Source organism: Ailuropoda melanoleuca, chromosome 13 (genome assembly GCF_002007445.2).
Source record: "Ailuropoda melanoleuca isolate Jingjing chromosome 13, ASM200744v2, whole genome shotgun sequence".
Classification (NCBI taxonomy): Eukaryota; Metazoa; Chordata; class Mammalia; order Carnivora; family Ursidae; genus Ailuropoda; species Ailuropoda melanoleuca.
The window spans coordinates 37,451,312-37,467,116 of NC_048230.1; the positions used below are offsets into that span (position 1 = coordinate 37,451,312).

Below are 15,805 nucleotides of genomic sequence, written 5' to 3' on the forward strand. Positions count from 1 at the left end.
CCACCAGACTAGAAGGGGCGGGAGGGTGGGGCTTTGATGGACTGATTGGCATTTCCTCCCCTCCCACTTCCCTCCTGACCTCTCCGTAGGGTTTCACGGTGGCTGGTTGATGGGATGGGGCGGAAGCCTCTAGCTGCTGCCATCTCCCAGGAGCAGCGGGGCTCAGAGCGGGTCCACGAAGGCCCCCCACGGTGTGGGAGTGGAAGGTGGCCAGCAGCTGGCCTCCCTCAGCCCACTCCACAGAGAGCTGTGCGATGGCCTTGGCTTTGGGATCAAGACCTCCTGCTCTTAAGAAAACAGATCGGAAATTTTGGCATCAAATGAAAATATGTTGAGAGGAAGCAACTAACTGTCGGAGTGAAAGGCAGGCCACGAGACTGAAGCAAAAAGTCTGAGCAGAAACCCGAGCTGCAGTGATGCTGAGTTCAAGTTCATCCTCCTCGGGCTATTCTTCTTGCTGGAAAGCACGGCTGAAGATTGCACCCTGGCTCTGGTTGGCTGCCTCGCCAATCCATCAAAAGTCAGCCAACCTCTCATGTAAAAGGCCAGACAGTAAATGTTATTAGCTTTGGGGCCATGGGGATCTCTGTCGCAAATGCTTAACAATGCCACTGTCGCATGGAAGGAGACACAATATGGCAATGAACAAGCATGGCCATGTTCTAGCAAAGCCTTGTTTATAGGGACTCCTGGCTGGCTCAGGCATTCGAGTATGCGACTCTCGAACTCAGAGCTGTGAGTACTCAAGGTGGGGTCCGTGCCCCAGCAGCATCAGCACCTGGGAGCTTGTGAGAAAGGTCGGACTCGGGTCCCACCCCGGACCTGCTGATCAGACTCTGTGTTTCGACAGAATCTCCAGGGGATTCCTGTGTACATCCAATTGGAGGAATACCAATCTATCCCACAGATGCCTGACCAAACTTGGCTCTCTATCAGAATCCCCTGCAATGCTTTAAAAAATTCTTAGATCTCATCACCATCTCACTGAATCGAAATCACCATGGGTGGCCCAGGGATTGGTACTTTGTTCCAACGTTTTATTTGAGAATGTTCAAACACAGAGAAATGTTGTACCCACACACCCACCACCTAGATGCTACGATTGTCAAGATTTTGCTATGTTTGCTTCATCGCATACCTGTGCACAGATCTATCCGTCAATTCATCTCACTTTTTAAATGCATGTCCAAGTCAACTGCAGACATCTGAACCCTTCATCCCTAAACACTTCAGTGCGCGCGTCAGGAATTTCTACCAACGTCTCCAAGAGGGGCGGCTATTCATCTAGTGAGTCTTTTTTTTCTGTCCAGAGGGAACCGGACTTAGGACGTGGTAAAAAGTGGTCCTCTCCCTCCAACTCTTAAAAAAGTGATGCCCTGGATTAGGGGAGAATTTCTGGTGTTTGACTTCATTCCACATTGCTCCGTGAACCCCACCTCCTCTTTCCCTTGGTAGGACATGGAGACAATGGCCACTCCTCCTATCTCCCTGCATCTCTTGTACTTAGCAATGGAGTTAACTGGATACCACCATGTTCCCCAAACCTTCCCTGGTGTGTTCCCTCCTGGCAAACCCTTCAGTTCTTTCACATCCCATCTGTGGAGACTAACGGTGAGCCTGTCATTATAAACTTCCAATTCTATAGTCAAGAACTTTGGAATGGACTTTCGGACAACATGCTACGTTGCCATTGCTCATTGCTGCTGGGTTTCAGGATATTGTGGCCCAGAGAGTCCCAAGGTCACCTTTGCATCTGGTTTTCCTTCATCTTCTCTTTGTTTTTGTGTTGTTTTCTTTTTGACAGTGACCTGCCCAATATAAAGCTCCGAGCTCTGTCAGTCAGGGCTGATGTGAACCCCAAAACGAATCAGAGATATTTTTCTGACTACTTTAACCCGGAAAGGAGGCGGGCCCTCGGACACAAGGCAGGACCATTCATTCTGGCCAACAACTAGCACGTCATGCCACTACTGCACCCAGCAGCTTTTTAGGAATCTTCCAGAATCCCTGAGTTGGGTCTGCGGTTAGAACCAGTCCAGCCCGGTTCTAACTCCACTTCCTCTCCTCCTCAAGACACTCAGATAGACACCAGAGAGCCCTCGAGATAAATTAATAAGAGAGTTATTGCCCCTAAATAATTGCCCGATGATTTCCAAATACTCTTCAACAATCCATGAAAAGACTCTCCCAGAGTCTGAACACACCCCCTCCCAAGTTACTCTGTCTCAGAGATAACTGGGTCACACATAAGGTCACCCTTCATTCAGCATTTCCACCTACAAACAGAAAAGGGCGAATGGGTTCTCTCGTCCCCTGCCCCTTGCCCACTTTTTCCAGACCACCCACTCTCTGTTTGCACTGGTCCTCCAACCTTGAAACCCGACACCCTCCTCAGTAGGAACCACCCATGCTTAAACAAATAAATACCCCAAAGTGACCCACTCCCCGGTGGTATTCAAATAAATGTCCCAGGAAGGAGGGTGAGGGAAGGAGGCAGGGCACTCTGGGCCTTCTCTGCTGGGTGCCTGCCTCGAAGCATCCTTGGGCCCCTGAGTCTGTGCAAGACTAGCCATAAGACCCACCAGAATGGAGAGGGACTCCATGGGCTAAGAGGTTCTGTGAGTCACCTCCGGGGAGATTCCCACTGCAGGAGCTCAGGGGAACGGAGGCAGGGACATTGGGCGGTGCTCAGTCAAAGGAGAAGCCTCCAAAGACAGTGTGCAGTCCTCTCTGAGCTCCTCCTCCTTACTCAGCCCTAAGCCTTGAAATCCCTCCCACTGGGGATGGAGTGTTAGGTGCCATTCCGAGAGTGCATGGGTGGGTGAGTGCGGAGGAACAGGGACCAGTTCTCTATGACTCAGAAACACTTAAATATAGCCCCGAGACCAGCCTGCAGTGGGGGGGGGGTGCAGGGAAACAGGAGGCACCCGGCAAAGCAAAAACCTCCTTGCCTCTGACTCAATGCAGAAAACCACCGAGAGTCTTTGGTTTCACGGAATGTGGAGGGCTAGGAATAAAGTCGCAGCTCTGTCACGGGTTGGTTGGTCAAGGGAGTCACTAATGAAAAGGATTTTCAAGCGTATCTGGGAAATAAGTAGGGGGGAAGACAACTGCCGCTTTAAGAGAAACTCNCCACCCCTGCACCGCCCCCCCACCCCCAGGAAGGGAGGAAGAGAGACGTCCTGTCCTCAGAAGTTGGCCAAGGAGGTTTATGGATGGCCCAGGAAAGTGTGGACAAGACCTCGCTAGGGAACTGGCTGAGCACTGCTGGTGCGTAAGGACCGGGCAGGGAGAAGGAGACTACGTTTCAAAAATAAACACAAACCCCAAAATAAACACTGTTAATGGAAGTGACTAATCAAGGGTGTGCTGAACTTGGTGGTTCTTGATAAGATACAGGTGGAAATGCACTCGGAAAAAATAACAGATTTCTTTCCCCCTTTGGTAAATAAAGTGAGTTTGAGGGTGCAGGGGACTGGGGTTGGCGCTCGGTTCAACCCTGAAGCAGAGATTTAAAACACAGTTTTGCCAGCCCAACGCTATTGACATTTGGAGCTCGATAATACTTCGTAGTGAGGGGAGGGGCTGTCCTGTTCATTGCAAGATTTTTAGTAGCTCCCCCGGCTTCTACCCACTAAATGCCAGTGGTATCCTCCCCTCTGGTGATGAAAACCGAAGGTATCTCCATGCATTGCAAATGGCCCCGGGGTGGGGGGCAGGTAGCAACATCACCCCTGGTGGAGAACCACTGGTTAAAATCAGGGGCATGGCTGAGGTTGAAAGTCACATCTGACTTGCTATAGGGGCTCAGAGAGCCAGACAACTGGCCAGCTGGCCAGGAATGGGCATCTCATGCATTTGAACGTCTGCTGGTCGTTAATGGCTGTGCGCTAGCAGGACCTCAGCAGGAAGCCACCCTCTGGCACCCAGACCAACATGACCAGGATCTTGTCGATTAGGAAGCCCTAAGAATGAAGTCTCAGATCTACACAGCTTCCAAAGCTCTGGAAGAACAGTCACTGTTGGTCTCGAAATTGCCTTGCTTGGGAAGGTGAGTGACTATGACCCATTTCAAGGAACAAGGCACTCCAGATGCCACCTGGAGTCCAGCGGGTAGAGCCACCTGCCTCCCTGGGCTCCAAAGTGAGTCACAGGTAGGACCAGCGAGAGTCACTTCTCAGACATCAAGTTTCTCTTGCAAGGCACAGACTAAGGAGAGGGCAGGGTGATTGCGGAATGATTCTTTAAAGACACTGTTTTCAGAGACCCCTTGGCCACCCACCACTTTCCGTCTACAGAATCTGAAGCGACCTACTGTGTAGTCAACACAGCTGTCCCTTTGTGGAGGGCCGGGGGGAGAAGGATTCACCAAGGCCCGTAAGCAAAACGTCAGCCACCTCACCTGCCACCTTTGCTGGCGAGAACCTCCAGGATGCTCTGGGGTCACCTTGAACCCAGGCAGCGCATCCAGAAGAGAATCAGGTCATATGCCATTCTGCACCCAGGCAGCCTGGCCTGCTGTCCCATGAGTCCCATTCCGTGATACATGATACGGAAGGGGACGTTTACTGCAGTGGGGCTTTTGTTGCATGGATGCATGGAATTAAAACCTCTGCTTGTCTACCCTACCTGCACAAGTAGAAATAGTTTCGGGGGCTTCTCCCTTGCCTCCATAAGCTCTGTCTGCTGTCGGGCTGCTGGGCTGGAGGAGAAGGGTGATGGACTGAGAGGCGGAGGCAGGGGAGAAGCCTATGGGGCCAGTCCGCAGGCACTAAGTCCTGTCCTCAATCTCTGCCTCCCCCCGCCCCCTATTCTGGAAGCACTGCAGAATCATCTTCCCTGCTGGCCTGTTGCTTCCCTCCTCAGCAATCTGCTTTCCACAAAAAAAAAAAAAAAAAAAAAAAANTTCTAAATAGAGCGGAACTGAGAATGGGGCCGCAGCCCGGATGAAGTCTTTCCCCTCCCTGGAGAGCCCGGCGTCCCCCATGGAGGGCTGGTCCACCCCCAGCGCCTCTTATTCAAAGCATTCTTGACCCGGGAGCGCCCAACCCTGACGGCAGGCGCGAAGCCACCACAGATGGATTTTGCCTCTGAAGCACTTTGCCTGGGCTGGACCCCTCCTCCCTCCCAGGCATGTCGGATGCCTTCTCCGGCCTCCTGTTCCAGCATTTACGCTGAGGGGATCCTATTCCAGGCCGAGGTTCGCAGGCCCACTCCCGTCAAGGCTCACCGTTAGCTTGCTGGGTGAGCTTGCACCATTAGCAGCTGAGCCTCAGCGTCCCCGGAACCGAGGTCCGAGAGCGAGGACTTCAGGCTCTCTCCTACCACACGAGATTGTACAATACTAGCTTGCATTAAGTTAGAGTCTCCTGGTGCTCTCAAGGGGGCCCGCACACCAGACCGGGGGTGGATCCTGAGCCATTCCTCCTCCATTCTGGAAACGTCTACCCAAAGCTGCGACAGACCTGGCACGGTGGCAGGGGCGTAGTTTTGGATCCAGGCACAGCACACGGTCCTGTGCACTTCACCCTTGCACACATACGCCGAGCATCATTCCGATGTCAACCAGGTTTTATTAATGAGGTTCTCACACCCTCTGGAATAAGAATCATATCCTTCAGCCCCTCAGAAGATGGCTGTGAGGAAGGCCCCACTACTCCAAAGGGGAACGTCCAGCTCCCCCCTTCATCATGCCACCAACTCGTAACCCAGGGACCACACCTCGGTCAGGGGACCCTGGGACAGCTCTAGGACATCTTTAGATAAAGGGTGTAGGAGTGGCAGTCAGGAAGAACAGAGGAAGCTGGGGGGCTCATGGGGAAGTTGTGGGGGGGTAGCAGACCCTGCCCTCCGCCCCAGGCCACTTCCTGATGCCCCCACTGAGTTACATCTGAAGGAATCTAAAGTCAAACGGATTCCATGACTTGTCCATGAGTCACGCCACCCTGTCCTTCACGGCCTCCCTGAATTCAGCACCTCCAAGAATGCCAATTCATCCAACCGGGCAAAGGCAAGGAATTTAGAAAGTGAACTTCCATGGGAAGTGGGGATGACCAACACGTATGGCTGACAGCGTGGGGTGTTACCTCCTTCACTCCAACACGGAGGAGGGGAATGCAGAGACCAGAGGGAGAGTCTGAAACACATAAATAGGGGTCCTTAATAACACAGCGCTTTTATAAACAAGAATAATCATTGTTCAAAATTGTTTGGTGGGGGGATTTTTTTGTTTTGTTTTGTTTTTTTCTCTGATCTCATGTAGTTCAAAGCCAGGGGGGCGGAAAAAGTTATTCCTCTCTATCTCCTTTCTCACAAATCTGGTTCAGACCCCTCCCCCCCAAAAAAATTAAAATGCTGAAACAAGGTATTTCCCCCTCTCCGGATAAACTGCTTTACAATCAGCTACTGCTGGGGTCAGGAAACGTGAGCTCAACGGCTTTCTGCTCACACAAAAACTCACTACGAGGGGGATTCGTAAAGAGCTTCTGCGGAGAGATGGTCACCCCCACACAACCAACCCCTTTGTGTCAGTTCCAGCTTTTCTGTGAAACCACGTCTCTCCCCTGCTTCACCCCTGCCCCTCCTTCGCCAACCACCGTCTGCCGCGTCTACACACTGAGGTGAAGTCGGAAGGTGAGGGTGTGGTGGGCACCAAGGGGAACACTCCGGCGGACAAAGGAAGGGTAGGGGGGAGCTGCTCCCTAGGCCCCGATAGGGAGCTTATTTTCTTTACTCTTAGGTGTGTGATGCTCAAAAGGCAGGGGAATGGTCAAAATCAAAATAAATAGCCAACGGAAATAGGCGGCCCCTCCCTGGGAATGGTAATTGCACAGGATGAAAGTTTATCCAAACACATGAGAAAAATGGTGCGTGTTGGAGGACGGGGTCGGGGGGAGGAGTGAGCCTTACTGGAAAGGAAATTTGTTTACAACATTTTATTTGCTCCTTAGTTTTTAATGCTGTCCTGGCCCCGTGTCCTGTAAACAGACCAGCTTTTCCATTCTCCAGCGGTGCCAGGAGGGCCAAGGACGGAACAGCCTGAGCTGCTGCCAGAATCCTGGGCCACTGAGGTCTCCTGGATACAAGAACCCGCACCCAGCTGGGGGTCCGAGAGAGAGGGGCGCAGCAAAGAAGGGTGCGATTTGTACTCTAGGTGTGGAAACTGGGAGAAGCCTGTTGGGCTTGTGAAATGGGCTCTTCTCTCTGCTCCCCGGGCAGGAGGCTACTGAAGGGCCTCAAGTAGCCAAGATGTGTGTCTAATGGGAGTATTCGGTAGGGGTCCCTTGGTCAGTAGAGGCCCCAGACAGAGTCTGGAGAGAACGCGGCCTCTGGGAGAAAAAGCGGGACTGGGATTAGAGTCAGACAAAGGGAATGTGGCGTCGAGCTTGCTCAGGAGGGTGGTCACTGCTCCCAGAGCCAGGGTCCAGACATCATCCCCATCAACACTCCTAGCCAGCAGCTCAGCTTTCTCCCCAGGACCAAACCAAACAGGCCAAAGAGCTTGCTTGCAGCCAGAAACACAGACTCGGTGGCGGAGTGCACATTTGAAGTCTCCCTTCCGGTCCAGGCACAGAGATCATCTGAGCCAAGAGTCATGGCAGGCGGGCCACTGGGCTCTGTGTCTAGAGTACAGAGGCATGCTGCCTGAGCGCTGAGTCGCTGGCACTGTGGGAAATGCCACGCCTGCAATAACACATGGACGCCTTGCTAACAGCCCCACGGAGCAGTTTAAAGAGAAGGAAACTGAGGCCCGGGGAGGCAACGTTACTCCCCAGAGGTCTTACGGCTAGAATGGGTGGATGGTTCAGGCCGAGGTGGTCTGCTCCATCTAGCCTCTCTTTAAGGTCACCGGGTCCTAAAATAGTCACCAGAGTCCCTCAATTTTGGCACAAAAAAGAGCCGTCTGTCCCCACCACTGCCTCCTCACATACCACCAAGGTGTAAATGGGAAAAACTCAGAGATCTGGGGTGTTTTGTTATATTAGCCAACTGGGACTGATATGGCTTGCAATTTCAGTCCCTCCCGAGATGTTGGTTGAGAAAGCAGAACAGGGCATGGAGGATGGGGTACGTTCCACGGCGAGTCACTGACCCCCCCAGCTTCATATCCTCACCTGTAACAACGAGGTCTCAATACCTTTCACAAAGGGGCTGTGAGATTTGAACAAGAAGCTGTGAAATTGTAAAGCACTCTAGAACACAGGACGTACTGTTTCCTGAATTGCCTCATTTTTCTCTGCTGAACGTCCTATCATCTCTCAAATGTTTGAAACTGGTGCCAGTGACCGCAGCCCACAGAGGGCATCCCCCTTTGTCCAAAACTCTAATTCTACTAGTTTGTACAAAGTGAAAAGAGGAGGGGGTGGACTTTGAGTTCTTGCCCTCTTCCCCAAGACGGTGGACCTCCTGCCTATATCTCTGGGACTCCCGTTTCCTTTCTATGCTCCTCCCCTTGGGAGGGGTAGTTAATCAGAGAACAACTGGGAACAGACCCTCTCTCCGGAGCCTGCTTGCTTTTTTGACATACACCTCTTTCGTCTTTGCCTTCTGTCCCCAGGTGGTAAGCCCTTGAACCCCGGGCCCATCTGCCCATCATTACCCATCTTCTCTGCCTGTGACTTACTGGAAAAGTCTGCATGAAGGTGAAGGGCAGGCAGCATCACCCGTCCAGATTCTCCGGGAACCCTAACAAAGAGTTCATCTGGCAAACGAGATTAAGACTGTACGTAAGATCCCAAAGGCAGAGAATATCTTATATGTGGGGTTTTTTTCCTTCTGTGTTTCTCCTATGGGACGTTGCGAAATTCTTCAGAAATTCGACCTAAACTCCTGAATTTAAATTTCTTATTCTGACTTTAAAAATGAACCTGGCTCTCGGATAATCAGCAAATACCAGGCACATTCTATTTCAAGAAAGGTTTCTGCAGGGAAAGCAACCCATCAAGCAATAAGCACATTTTCTCCACTGTTCAGAAAACACTTTATTGATGAATAATGGGCATATAAGAAACTGGCAAATTTGGTGGGACACTCAGCCATAGGTCATTAGTAGGAAAAGTCAACCCAACATCTTTCTTGTATATCTACCTCGTTCAAATCGCCATGCCACAACTGAAGAGCTCCGAACTTGAGGCCCCTTAACTACCTTGGTTTTGATCCCAGCCCTCACATGCAAGCTACTTGTAAGACTTGGTCCAAGTGACTGATCCATGTGATTCTGTTTTCTGAGAATCCAATGTCAATTACAGTGCCTGCCATGTGATCATGAACATGAGTGGTTATCTCAGGGATAAATTTCAATGCATAAGGAGTGACCTAGTTCCTGCTCTGATAAGGGTAGGGGGAAGGGGAGGGAGGGCTGGGAAGAAAGGGGTACTTAAAACAAGTTCAGTGTAAGCGCAGCAGTGTCGTATGAAAAGCGCTGTGGTCCAGAAAGGAGGGATCAGCATTTTATGAGTACCTACCCAATGCCAGATAAATACGTTAAAAGAACATGTGCCTGGTCGAAAGGGAAGAAGGAATTCAGGAAGGCATCCCAGAGAAGGGAGACTTGGAGCGGAGCCTTGAAGGACTAGTAGGACAGCAGTAGCCTGGGTACCCAACATTGACCTTTTTAAAAATAGACTCATCCAGGAAGAATTGCCAGAGGATTAAAAATCATGCTGAGTTCAATCGAAAATCACCACTGGAATGTGAAAGGAACTTTCTTAATTAAGCAGTTCCAGAACATTCCCAACTCTTGGCTACAGGAAGAGTGGTGGTGAGCCATTATACCGTGAACTGGCCTGGAAGGGCACCCTCTGTGGACCATTGCCAGGGTGGCAGTGGCGCTCAGGGTGCCCTAGTAGGCAGGACCCCATGGTGGTGGGTATTAGCGAGCCCCACCCATGAGGCCCTAGGACCCAAGAACGTCAGTGTTCAGAACAGACTGGCTTTGCACCGAGGACGTTTGAGGCAAAGGGTAAAGAATGTTCCATGTAGTTTAGCTTCATTGAAGCTCATACTTGGAAACTGGATAGACTGGGTGCCTGTCTAGCCCCTCTGGTCTGGACATTTCACTCCCTGGATGGTGACGAGTCCTGGTCAGACCCCAGTTAGCCCTCATGGCCCTACCTTCAGCGGCTCCTCTTGGAGGGCAGGGTTCAGCACGAACAGTCACATAGGAAAGAAAGGTGACAACGTAGAGAAACACATGATGTGTATCTTTTTCCGATGCCCAGACTTATGCTCAGGGCCGAGGACAGAGGGACCCACGAGGACCACCTGGTCCTGAGCCTCTGCACTGGCAGCTGGGCAGTTCTGAAGCCCACGGGAGCCCTGATTACAGCCAGCTTCATGAACAGGACAACGCGGCCACGTGTCTTCCGTACCCCGAGTTGCGGTAACAGTGGGGGAAGGCAGGCAAAGGAGGGAAGAAAGGAGAACGAGATGGAAAACAATTAAGAAAAAAAAAAATCCCAAACCCTTTGACAGAACTTGATAACCCGAAGTACACAGTGATCGGTGCAGGACGGCATACAAAAGCCAAAAGGCAGGTCCCAGGACGGGTCAACTTAAGACTTAATATTTGCCTTTCACTAAGCAAACTAATAAATCCCCTCCAGTTGTAGCCACGCAGAGCTCCCAGTTTTTATTTATTGGTCAAAACTACAGGCTGGTTTTTCCCCCCCGCTTGTCACCCCGGGCAAATAGCAGTCCCCCTTCCCCGTGCTGCCATCAGTCTGTATGTCTATTTGCCTTCTCCCTCAACAAACTCAAGTTCAGTGCAACTGACAACGAGTGCAAACAGCTTTGAAGTATTCTCTGGTAATGGACTTCCCGGGACAGCCCTGTTTCTGGCTTGTGCAGCCAAAGGCAGAGGGAGAAGAGCTACTTGTCAGAGAACAGGCAGGCCTCAGCTGGGTCAGGTGAGGCTTAGAACCTGACACATGGGAGGGACCTTAGAGGATCACCCACACCACCCACTTCCCCCTCCCTCTCCCACTTTGTGGATGAGAAGACTGAGACCCAACAAAAAGGGCCTTGGGGCTGAAGTTAAGGTGGGACTAGAGTACAGACTTCCAGAACCCCCTCAGTTCAGAGCTCTTGTCAGCCTGGGCATAGAAGGTCTCACTCTGAAGCAGGGATAGGGGGACCCAGCCCTGCTTCCCACCAGCCTGGCGTGAGAGTCTTGTCCAAGGTCAGTGGCCATTCCCAAGGTCACCCTTATGCCCTTTAAACCATATTCCCCTGAGCAGAGGGCTGTACCTCACCATTAGGACCTTCCATCTCTCCATCAACACCGGGGTTTTGGGGACCCTTTGAAGAGGATGAAAGGTCCCTGTGGGTCAAGTTTTAATGCCACGGGAAAATCTCACAGGAAAGCCTGAACAAAATCTCGGGACAGGGCCCTAACTTGAGATTATATTTATAATGGATCGCAGCAAGATGACTGTGTCCAGCACGCGGATGAAATGCCCTTCCACGGTACCTTGGGCAACACTTGATTTACTCTTCTCAAATGGAGCAAAGAAACAGCATACCTTCCGGTCACGGACTTGATTAAATGTGACGGCACTGCGGATGTCAGAGACAGAAGAGGCTTCAGGGATCACGTGGCCCGACTCCTCTAATTTACAGGGAAGGAATGAAGAGGAGGGTCTTTTGGAGACAAAATCTCAGATTTCCTTGTCTCTCTACTCTGTACTTTTTATCAGAAGTCACCCTGGACCCAGAAGTAAGAGACAGATACATGCTGGGGAGGGGGCAAAGCACACCTGGCTCAAAATCTCGTTAGGAAGTTGACATTCAGGGTCTCTAGCCAGCCCACGAACTGCTCTTCACAACCTACTGCTTTCCCTACCAAGCTGAATACCATCCAGCCCTCTCTCCCCGTCCTCTCCCGCTCTGCCAAAAAGGCTGCCTTCCCTAGGCCTGGGCGATCCCGCGTCTGATGTTGGAAAGGGGACCCCTGCCTCAGTCAGAGGTAAATCTAGATAAAGGTGATGCCTTTAGACCACTTTGAACTCGGGGATTCTGTGATTCTATGTGAATGAGACGATAAGAAGAGAGCAAGAAAGAGGAGATTGTTGCCTTTGGCACAACAGTGAGACTTAGGGAACCGAAGACCGTACGTGGGACATGAATGAAGGGAACGTCTGAAATGAGTCCATCTTTTTAAAAAGAAAAGTGGTGCCCAAGGCTCTGGGCTAGCCTTCCTTCGACGCAGTGAAGGCAGAAAGAGCCAGAACAGGGGCAAAGACTCGGGTGCATGGGGGATCTCGATCTTTACACACGGGTAACGAGAGACGGGTTTCTAGATGTTCGCATGCCCATCTCCACCTTAGCAGGCAATGACCCCCCGTGTAGCCACAGCGTGCAAGAGGGGCGGGATGAGCCGGAGGCTCGCGTTCCAGCACTGCAGACGCTCATGCCCGTCTTTCAACAGAAAAGATGGAGGCCTGATCCCCCGACAAGAAGCAACAGCTTCGGGACGGCATGCAATCCCGAAAGCCCGGCTTTGACTAACCTGAAAAGAACCTGTAATTTGCCTTTGGATTGTTCTTACTTGTCAAGAACACCAAAAGTTGGGCAGGTACAACCTTCCCGTCCTCCTCCACCGCCCACGACCACCACCAAGTTCCGCTCCCTGATCCCAGATAAAGTCAGTGTCTGGAGAGGGAAGAGGGAGCCGGGAGGCCCCATTCGACACGACTGGAGTGGAACTCAAAGGTGATCTGGGAGACTTTAGAGGGAAAGTACACACTTGGGCCACATTTACATGCCCTTGATATTTCAAAGAATCCTAGAGTTCAAAGGCATTTCAGGAAGTCCTCCAGTCAACTCCTTTGCTCCCTAGACAACCCCGTCCCCCGTCCTGATGACTTTAGCTCCTAACTCTCTCTCTAGCAAAGATGCAGAGTTTTCTTCTTGGCTCCTTCTACGTGGTACGTGCATGTCTGTCAGACATGCGTAGTCTGTTTCCCCGCCGTTCCCAGTGGTTGTGGTAATTTTTGTTTCCCGATGAACTGCTCTGTTCTTAATAAGAAAGGTTAGCGTCACCTTTTTTAAGTAGGACTGTATTGGAGAGGAATCCCTGATCCCTTGAATGGCTCCCATCTCCATCCACAGCACGTCTTGTGAAGGAAGTGGTCTCAGCTGGTTCATTACACCCAGGTTTTTATTCAATCTCATGCAAGCCTACCATCAGGGAAACACCTGACGTGGTCGGGATCAGTGCTTGATCCAATGGCCTCCATCTGTAGCCTGCCCAGTGGTCAACGATGTGGTCAGACGCAAGGGTTCTGAATGGCAGCTGGCCAGGCTAATCAAGCGACCTATGGCAGGTAACTTAGCGGCAGAAGCAACGTCAGCAAGCCACCCAGGAGGGTGGCCAATTATTCTGGTTTGCCCAGGACTGTCCCAGGTTTATCACCAAAAAGTCATGTGTCCCAGGACACCTCTCAGCCCGGGGTAAACTGGGATGGCTACCACCCCTCAGCTCATTGTCACAGGAGAATTCTAGAATCAGGAGCAGTGAGTCCTGCTGCTGAGCAGATGATTAGAATGACTACGGCGTCCGAGTTCTTGCTGTTCCTGGAAACTGTCTAGTGAATGGATGTCTTGAATGACTTTGGGCTTCTAGAAAGGCTCGCTGGGCAGCTGCTGGGCAGACTCTTCCTGTCTACCTTACTTCGAGAGCAATTTGGAAAAAACCCATGTTAATGGAGGTGCTCGAAGCGGGTCTCTGTTCCTTGAAACCTGAAGGACTCTAACCAGTGCGACGAGTCTGTGTGCATGTCAAGGAAGGAAGACAAAAGCCCACAAACAAACCTTACGTTTCAACAGCAGGAAACGACCTCAAGAGGTGCTCCTCACTCATTTTGTGGGGAATCTGAGAGGCCAAGAAGGACCCCATTGCTCCACTGAGCAGACACTGAAGTCACTCTATGGTCACAGAAACACATCAGCTACAGCAAAGAGAAGATATGTGTGTACGGCTTTAATTTTTCTACAAAGGCAAGCCATCCGTTTGCTTTCAAAGTTGAACGAACGGGCACCTTTTGCTCTGCAATTTAGACAAGGTCGACTCTAGAAGTGTTTTCAGTCATGTGCACGTGGCCCTGGAGGGGAGGAACACACAGGACTCGTGTTTCGAGGGGCCCAATCTGCCGTCAGGAGTGTCGTCAGCATCCGAGGGGAAGAGGGTCTTCAATAAACACACCAGCTCTGGTAGCTAGATGGTCTACGATGAAGCACCATGCTCGGGCAGGGGCCCCAGCTGCCATCTGAGAGGAGGGGTCTTCTCGGCTGGCGGTGCGTCTGTGTCAACAGAAGATAGCTGGGAAACGAATAGAATACCATGTCAATTATACATCAAAATGACATTAAAAAAAAAAAAGAGAGCGAAAACAGCTGGGATGAACACACAGCATTCAGTTTTTGCTCTTCCAGACAAACATCTGTGTGGGATCCAAGCAAAGAAAGCTGGACATGGAGGACACCCGCCTTCCTGACCCCGCGCCCCTACGGGAGCCCCCTCCAATGTCCCTGACATCCGAGGTCCCGAAGAACTTCGGCACTGACCTGCATGGCTCTGGAACCTGAGGGGCCAGATCCACAAGAAGCGAGAGGACATTCTATTCCAATGCCGCTCACATAGCCACACAAACACTGGCCTCTTCAGAAGGAACAGGAACAAAAATTAAAATCCCATTTGGCCTAAGTGTGGTTAACAATTCACTCTGTATCCGGCTGGAAGATAATGGAGCAAACAAGAATTGCCGAGTCCAAAGGCACAGCAGACGGGGGAGTTGGGGGGCAAGAAAGGGTGTGGTAGAAAGCCCTTTGGTTTCCGGGCACTGGGGGGAGGCTTAAGGGCAGGAGGCAGCAGAGGAAACGTCTTCCACAAGAAGGCAGGACAAGGTCTGTGATGATGGTAACTTGTCCAACTGTAGGTCACGTCCAACTGTAGGTCACGTCCAGTTCATGCCGGTCCACACATAGACTATTCCTCAGTGCAAGGGTCTTTGCTTTCCCCTCCAATGTCTTCTCAAAACCAGAAGTTTCTTCATTCTCCAAAATAAGAATTCTCAGACCCGGAGCTCTTGCCTCTTAAGAGATGGTCCCACCTTAGGTGGGTCCTTTGCAAGGTCCTGATGGCATATGTTGGCTCCCCCCAGGTTCCTGGTGGGAAGTATGGTGAGGAAGAGGAGCCCTTAGCTGCTCCTTTCCAGGCCTGTAGACCGAAACACAGCATCGGAGTTAGACTCTGCCTTCTCTTTCATCAGCAGTGAGCTGGACTCTCCTGTCTTTAGTCCATACGGTTCTAGCTGGTGCACAGAACCCACAGTGCGGAAAGCACTATTTGGGCTAAGACGGGAAAAAAAAAAAACAAAAAAAGGAAGGCCTATTTATACCACTCAAGGAACTCTCCCTACACTGAATTACCACCAGGAACCCTCCACACAGATCTCACCATTATACTACATAGCCGATTTAAACAAACAAAAACGACAACAAAAAACCCAAAACACTGAATATAGCCAGCCCAGGGGAAGTGAAAGCTTCTGTCTTTCAGCATGTCATGACACTGCCTGTGAGATATGGCACAGGATACATGGAGGTGTTAGGTTGCCCACTGTAGAGACAGGAAAACTGAGGCACAGAGGGTGCCAGGATGGCCAGGGCGGAGTCCCTAATGTTCACTTTAGCTGGGACTTCTGTCTGTTCTCACAAATCCCTTAACAAAAAATTAGCAAATTATCCAGAACAGATGGGGTCCCTTGGAGGAAACAGGATGACGTGGCTTAACACATTTGCTTTC

At 51.2% G+C, this 15,805-nt stretch overlaps 1 protein-coding gene across 2 annotated transcripts in view; it reads right to left on the minus strand.

The window, feature by feature from the left end:
* SLC39A11 (solute carrier family 39 member 11) overlaps positions 1-15,805 on the minus strand; it is a 590,263-nt gene that overhangs the window by 45,756 nt on the left and 528,702 nt on the right. Inside the window, exons 9-10 of one of the 2 annotated variants that reach the window (XR_004619757.1) lie at positions 14,566-15,217; positions 9,511-14,320 (exon numbers count right to left, since the gene is read on the minus strand). The exons of the other annotated variant lie outside the window; for it this stretch is intronic. The gene's annotated coding sequence lies outside the window, so the exon portion shown is untranslated. Of the gene's footprint in view, positions 1-9,510; positions 14,321-14,565; positions 15,218-15,805 lie in introns of those variants that run through there. 2 annotated transcript variants of the gene reach the window in all.